General features: G+C 39.5%; 1 long non-coding RNA gene across 1 annotated transcript; it reads right to left on the reverse strand.

Annotated features, from left to right (window-relative positions):
* Window positions 1-5,421: 5,421 nt before the first annotated feature.
* Window positions 5,422-7,331, reverse strand: LOC144389426 (uncharacterized). Its single transcript, XR_013453464.1, has 3 exons — window positions 6,940-7,331; window positions 6,487-6,627; window positions 5,422-5,784 (listed from the first exon to the last, which is right to left on the reverse strand). It is a non-coding gene; the product is annotated as an uncharacterized LOC144389426 (long non-coding RNA).

Here is a 7,331-nt window from a genome sequence, read left to right on the forward strand (position 1 = left end):
TCAGATCATATCTCAAACAGGTAAAACATGCTGGGGAGGCCCACATGATCACAAAGACCTTTGTAAATGTCCTTTTCCTCAAGTGTATGGCTGTGTGTGTGTGTGTGTACGTGCATACCCACACACATAAACACACACAAAACGTACATTGTTAATTAAGACACACAACAGTATAATGTATCATTTTATTTGATTACAACAAAGCCACGGCGGGATGGTGGCGTGGTGGTTAGGCGGTTTGCAGATGGATGGACGGATGGATGGACAACACAGACAGACTTGTTTTTTTACTGTATCACGGTAGAAGGCTTGAGAAGTAAGACAACATTTTTTTACAATATGACTTATCTTCCTGTTCTCACTCACAGTGACGACTGTGTTTATAAGATGCCTGAAGGGTCGAAAAGTCCGTCAAGGAGGATAATTTAGCCTAACTAGGTTAAAAAGTGAATGACTAGCAAAATAAAAAGGAGGGGGGAAGAAAGCAGAAGAAAACGGTTTGAAATGTTGTAAAAAAAATTGAAAATGTGGTGACAAGGGAAAATTTCACCAGATTTCACCACTGTTCGACCACTGTGATGGCCCAGCCGGTGAGCAGGGCCCCACGTGGCGAGAAACAGCCAGGAGAGGGCCACCAAGAGGCATGGTAGTGGAAGGGCGGTGCTACCCCAGGTTCCCCTCCCAGGTTTCGGTAATCACGCAGGCAATCAGGAGCCTGTTTTAAACCTTCCTCCCAGGAGACACGAAGGAGGAAGCGAGCGGGACAATCGGAACGCAAGGAGAGTGAGACCCAGGGATGTTGCGCAGCAAAAGGAGTCTGACTAAATATATTCTCTCTCTTCTGCACCAGAAGGAATCTGGCGAAGCCCCGATGTCCCTGACCACCCCGGTGAAGAACTTTTGAGTTTTCCTTTTCTCACCCTTTTTCCCCCTCTCCCCTTTGCATTATTTGATAATAAACCTTAATTCTACCGTAACCCTGCTTTTCGTCAGCCTCGCTTCTCCCCTGGGACGACCCCGCGAGGTCGGGCGCTCACACCACCCATTCGTACAACCAGAACTATGCGACATGTACATGTGTTTTTTTTAATAAAATAATATTGTATTGCTAAAGTTTTTTTCCCTGCCACAATTTGCCATCGCAAATTTGATAGATCGTCACATGTTGTCATCTCTACCACTAAGTGTGCTTTTTTTGTTTGAATTCCAACACCCGCCATCTCTAATTATAAAGAGATGAATCGGGTGCAAATCTAGATTCCCAGTTTCTTTTAGAAACTCGCACAAGACGTTCTTGCCCTGCTGCATTATCCGCCCTCTGCAGTGCTTTGGTAAAAACTAATGAATGAATTGCCCTTTGAGAAGAATAGCTACCTGCCTCTGTTCAATAGCAGCTCGGGATGGTCTCCGTCTATTCATTCATCAGCATTATATTTTGTCATCTGAAGGGGACGGTGTAATATTTTACACTAAATTGTGCTTTGGACTGGATACCAAAGTACAAATGACAACATGGTGTAGACTCAATTATCATTTCCAATGTCCCAAACATACATAGTCTCTCTCTGTCTCTGTGTCTGTCTCTCTCTGTCTCTTTCCCCGTCTCCATGGAGAACCTTGGCGTCTCCATCCTCCCGAGGTGAAAGATGTGAGTGCAGACTCTCTGTTGACCATCACTTCATACGGATGGAGCTCTATGACGACACCATTATTTAGGAGCATCTCAAATACAGACTCGCTTTGTGGATCATCTATCTTTGAGTGCGTTCATCTCATAATATAAAGAAGACATGTTCATATGGAACCTATTAGTACAGGAAGTTGTTGTGAAGTGATATAGGTCAAGGTAACACTCATAGCTTGGCGGGCCTTTAACATAATACGTAATAACAGTAGAGTAAACTTGAAATAAAGCAAAGTGAACAGAGTTACAACACCAAATCTGACCTTTCACTGCCGGGACACAAGCCTCTTACTCTGACACCTATATGACAGTGTTGATGTTGTCCCTTCGAAAACCCAAAACTCTTTGGATTGGACATCGAAGGCATTGTTTATAGGAAAAGATAATAGTTTGGAACTAAATAAATGCAAAGCTGTTTTCTTTCAACACAATTTTGAGGCTGTTAAAATATTAAATGATGTTAACTTGTGTAACATGTGGGGAAGTGCAAAGTTGAGTGTTTTTCACATAAAAAGGATCTGTTAATTAATTTTAAAATATTGAAATATTGATTGTAGACGCTTTAAATGTATACTTTCATTGCCGTATGTCTTACAAACTAAATCAAATCAACACCTGGGCAAAGAAAAACCAAATACATCTGCACGAACATGTTGGTTCTGTTTTGAATATGGGTGAAACAATTACCTCAAATACGTGAAATGTATTGGAAATGTAGTGTATATTAACGATTATGTTTATTATATTCACACATTATCTTATATAATAAAAAAAGTTTCTTCTCTTTCAACCACTGTATGTATATATTCCAAAGTCATGTCTTGAACTTAAAGCCAAATGCTTAGAAAATTATTCAGTAACATCTAAAACTCAAGAAGCATAATTAATGTCCATATGTGCCCCTATACTGGTTAGAGGAGTCCATTTTCATTGTGTACACATTATATCCTTTGAAAGGAGCTTTGTCTTCAGTATCCAGCTGTCCAAAGTAGAATGTGGCCTGTGGGTAATTATGTAAAGTAGACGTAAGGAGATGAAAATGTGGAATGGCTTTAATTATCAGTGGTAATGAAAAAAAGGCAGAGCCCTTAAGAGAGACGGATTTTGATAATGTGTGATTTTAAATGCAATGACCTTTGTCTGGCACTTGCTTGGTTTGCACAAAATGTTCTTCCATCAATATCTTGTTGATTGCTTATTGGTATTGTTTTATTTGTGTGAATCACAAAGAGGTTGGCAAGTAACAGTAGAACAATTTACACTAAAAGCTGTTACTGAAAACAGCCCTTTTTCAATTTGGAGAACGTTCTGTGAACCTCTTCAAAAGTTGTCGCATCCTACACCATCATGCTTCTTGTATCCTGACAAATGTTCAAAGGGGCGCAAAAGGAACGGAGAGAAGAATGTTTGTGTGATAAACCTTTAAAAGGTTCAATACATACCGCAAAAAGATGTGTCTATGTTCAGTGATGATCCCAACTCGCCTGCCTCGCTGCAAACCATCACCAAAGCTAACGGTTGTTGGGGTTAACCAGCGCATAATTAAAAAAACAGCCCGATTAAGAGATTGAATGACTAATGCTTCAGGTCAACTGCTGACTGAGTCCGTTCAAAAGTTCAAAAGGAGATTTGATGTTCTGGACAAGAGAAAAAAAGGCTTTAATTATCCTATGATGAGAATAGATCAATTTTTTGATCTTCAATCGTAGAAGACTAAAAGGAAGAAGCTCGGCACCGGACCAGAAGATACTACAGCAAGAAGCGACACAGCTTTACTAAACTTACCCACCCTCAATGTTTAGTATATTGTGTTAGATGATTTCAGAGACATTTTGAATGCATGACTTTTACTTGGGGTTGAGAATATCCTCATGACTTCTACTTAAATAAACGATTGGAATACTTCTATGGCTAAAATGCGTCTAAAATGTACACTTGCATGAGGTGTGATGCCTCCTGGGATTATCTATATGTTATGCTATAGTACTGGAGAGCAGGGTGGCAAAGCAAACCGCACAACAGTCCCCCATCATCAGTTCACATCTCTGCCTATGTGTCCTCGAACAAGTCGCAGAATCCCTGCGAGGCAAATGAAGCTGGAGAGTCACCCAGAAGTGAATCTGTCCTCTGGGAATCAAGCAAGTGGAAAAAAGAAATGGTATTGCAAACGTTATTTGGAAGACATTTCTGTCCCATCACATAGAGCTCAGTGAAGATGCAGGACGTCCCACAGCAGGGACTTACATTTGAATCCATTATGAGCTTTTCACCTTATTATTTCTGCTTCAACTTAATATTTCTGCATTATGAATCATGTCAGTGCAAACATAATCTGCCTGTCTGTTGTGCTTATACCATAACACATAATAGTGATTCTTTTTAATATTTGTACACCAGTTTGTTGGTTGATAGATTGTTATTATAATCACTTCTTGAGAAGTGCCAATACTGATTACAATTCCATGAACTAAAGAGATTGCTTGTTAAATGATGGCTATCGTGAATACATCTGTACAACCATGTTCATTTATAACAATAACAATTTACTTCATATACAAGGAATTTAACTCCTTTTTTTGCATCTCTCTCAACGTTCCTGTGCAGCAATACAAATAACAACCGTGGAAAAGGACAACAAAACTGGAGCGGAAAGACAATCCGACAGATTTACCATACAGTGGATTATAATACGCAGTGAGTACATCTAAAGATAAGTAGGCTGTATATGTTCAGCATGGATGATTTAACTTCAGTAACAGATTATGATGATGATAAAATGAATTTACTTTCAAGACTGTACAATTTGACGGCCTGTTATATGGACATGTGGGTGTTATTGACCATGTATGTGAATAAAGAGAAAGATTTTAAAAGTCAAGTGGGGTTTGTTTTTGTTTATGATTAGCATCATAATTTACACTGCATATAAAGCTCTGTATTCATTCTAAAGGCTTAAGACAATCACTTGAATGTCTTCGTAAAACTAAACTGACACCTTGTGGTAAAATACAGTTACCATTGCCATTGCTTGAAAAAATGTTGCTTTATTATATTTGAACAATATATATATATATATATATATATATATATACAGCACTAATATAAGTGCTGTCAGTTAAACATGTTTTTAATGATGTTAACGCAAACCCATTTTAACAGCATTTTTTTTTTTGTTATGTTCTCCTTTACATATTGTGACCCAGCTACTTGATCCTGTTTGAGGGACAGTCCTACAAATGTCACTCATAAAACATGTAGAAAAGACAAAAAGAAATCCAGCACCCCTCATTCATCTTGTAGTAAAAACTCCTACCAGCACGACAGCATACCAACATATGATCATATATTAAATTCATTTTCATCAACAGGTAAATGTTTTTTTTTAGGCAAATCATTTACATACAAAACCCTAACCCTTTCCCTGAAATTTGAAATTTAATTTTGTACTGCCCTGTTTGGCAATGTTGTTTTTCAATAAAATAAAACATTTGCATAGAGCAAGCCAATGCACTTTCCCTTGTTGATAATAAAAATGAATAAAGGGACATTTAAAATAGCCAAAAGTTTGCGATTAGTTGTGATTAATTTTGATTTAACTATAATGTAGATTAATCGTGATTAAATATTTTAATCATTTTGACAGCACTAATGTATATGCAACATTGATATATATATATATATATATATATATATATATATATATATATATTTGTGGGCGCCCAGCCTTGTTGTGGTGAACGTTACCAAAGTTTATTTGTGATCACCCGAGGGGGAAAGGGGGGGTGGGGGGGACTGTAACTTAAAAAACTGTTCACCGGGATGGCCAAGGGCATCATGGGGCTCCGCCGGAATTCTCCTGGGGCAAGAGAGAGATCGTTTGACAGATTAGTTCTCTTCCATAGTCACCGCCTCTGGTTCTCGCTCTCCTGTCGTTCAAGCCGTCTCTCCTCCTCTGTGTCTTCTGGTGGAGGCTTAAAACAGGCTCCTGATTGTCTGTGTGATCACCAACACCTGGGAGGGAAACTCAGCAACACCTGGGGTAGTACCGCCCATCCACTAGCACGCCTCTTGCTTGCAAGGTACTCCTCGCCTGGCTGTACCTAGCCATGTGGGCCATCACAATATATATGCTGTTAATGGACCTCTAGTTAGTTAGTAAGTAATATAAACATTTGCTATAGAAAGTTTGATTGTCGTCCCTGGTCCACATAACTCCATCACTGTAACAGAAGTCAGTGTCAGACTTTAAACAGCACAGTATTTTCTGACAGCCACCAAAGACACCGAAAAAAGAATCATGTGTGATTCTGTTTAAGATCGCTGAAATAGACGTTGCATATGCAGTGGAATTTATTCATGTTAAGGTATACTGTACATTTGGTACACCAACATGATTCCACTATCAGCTCTTTCAGTCGAGGCATGACTTTTGGTGAATCTTTGGTGAATTTATATATATATATATATATATATATATATATATATATACGGAAACCAATGGGCGTGTCCTTTATTAAAGACATAAGTGGGCTTTTTACAGGGTTTTTCTTTCCGCTAGTCTAAAAAATGATAAAAGTTGTTCCACTTCATAACACAAGAGGGCGATGTAGCTCTTTGGCTAATCTTGCTATTATTCTCAGCCTCACATGCTCCATGTTGTTAAACATTACCAAAGTATTTCAGTGACTCTTATTAATATGAAACATTGCAATATTTTGTATTGATTCACTCAAATAAAACTAAAAAAAAAAAGCATATTGTTTGGAGACGCAACAGCATTACTTTGCCAGCTTCTGCCTCACCTCCACGCTTTATTGTTCATCTCTGATGTGTGACAACGTGCATCGGAGAATGTATCTGTGCTGGCACATGATTGGTGGAGCCCTCCTGCTGCAAACATCTCCATCTCCAGGAAGTAGGCATTTCTGTCTTCCTCGCTGACCCTGCAGTCAAACATGTGCATATTTACAGGCAGGGGAGCGCCAGAAGAAACACATTACATTCAGATGGAGGCTGAGCGTAATGGCTGCATTGGAGGGAGAGTAATATCTGTTGATTTCAGCCTGATTATAGCAGGAAGGAAAGGAAATAGTAGAGATCGCAAGTAGGAGAGTAAGAGCATGGCCGGACTGGCAAAGTATTTAGAGGAATTACTGAGTGAAAGGGGTTATTACAGCCCTGTTGTTTTATTCTGTTTCAGAATCAAGGAGTCATGTGTGTGATGGCAAGGTCCTTTAAGTCGAATGCAGGATTACCTGTAGCACCAAGTGATGATCTAGAAAAGAAATAAAGATCAAGACATTGACAGCTTTGCCTCTCTCTACCCGTTGACCACATCTCTTCCTTTATTCAAAAATCCAAAGTGGATCCATTCCCTTGTTCTACGTCCAGGGAAGATGGTAAAAGGCTTGGGCGCTGGAGGCAGGAGGGTAAATATTTGTTTTGTGGTCTCTCTGTGGAGCTGCAGACCTCAGTGTGCCCCTTAAGAAAACTTTCTCTCGCACCGGAGCAGCCAAAGCAAACAATCCCACATCACGCCGTCTGGCTCGCCGTGGACCCTTGTGTGTTTGTTTGTTCAGACAGCCGCCATGACAGACGGAGGAACACTGGGAAGGAAGAAATCTGAAGAACGAGAGAGGGGGGACAA

The sequence above is a fragment of the Gasterosteus aculeatus genome, chromosome 18 (assembly GCF_964276395.1).
Source record: "Gasterosteus aculeatus chromosome 18, fGasAcu3.hap1.1, whole genome shotgun sequence".
In the NCBI taxonomy this organism is placed as follows: Eukaryota; Metazoa; Chordata; class Actinopteri; order Perciformes; family Gasterosteidae; genus Gasterosteus; species Gasterosteus aculeatus.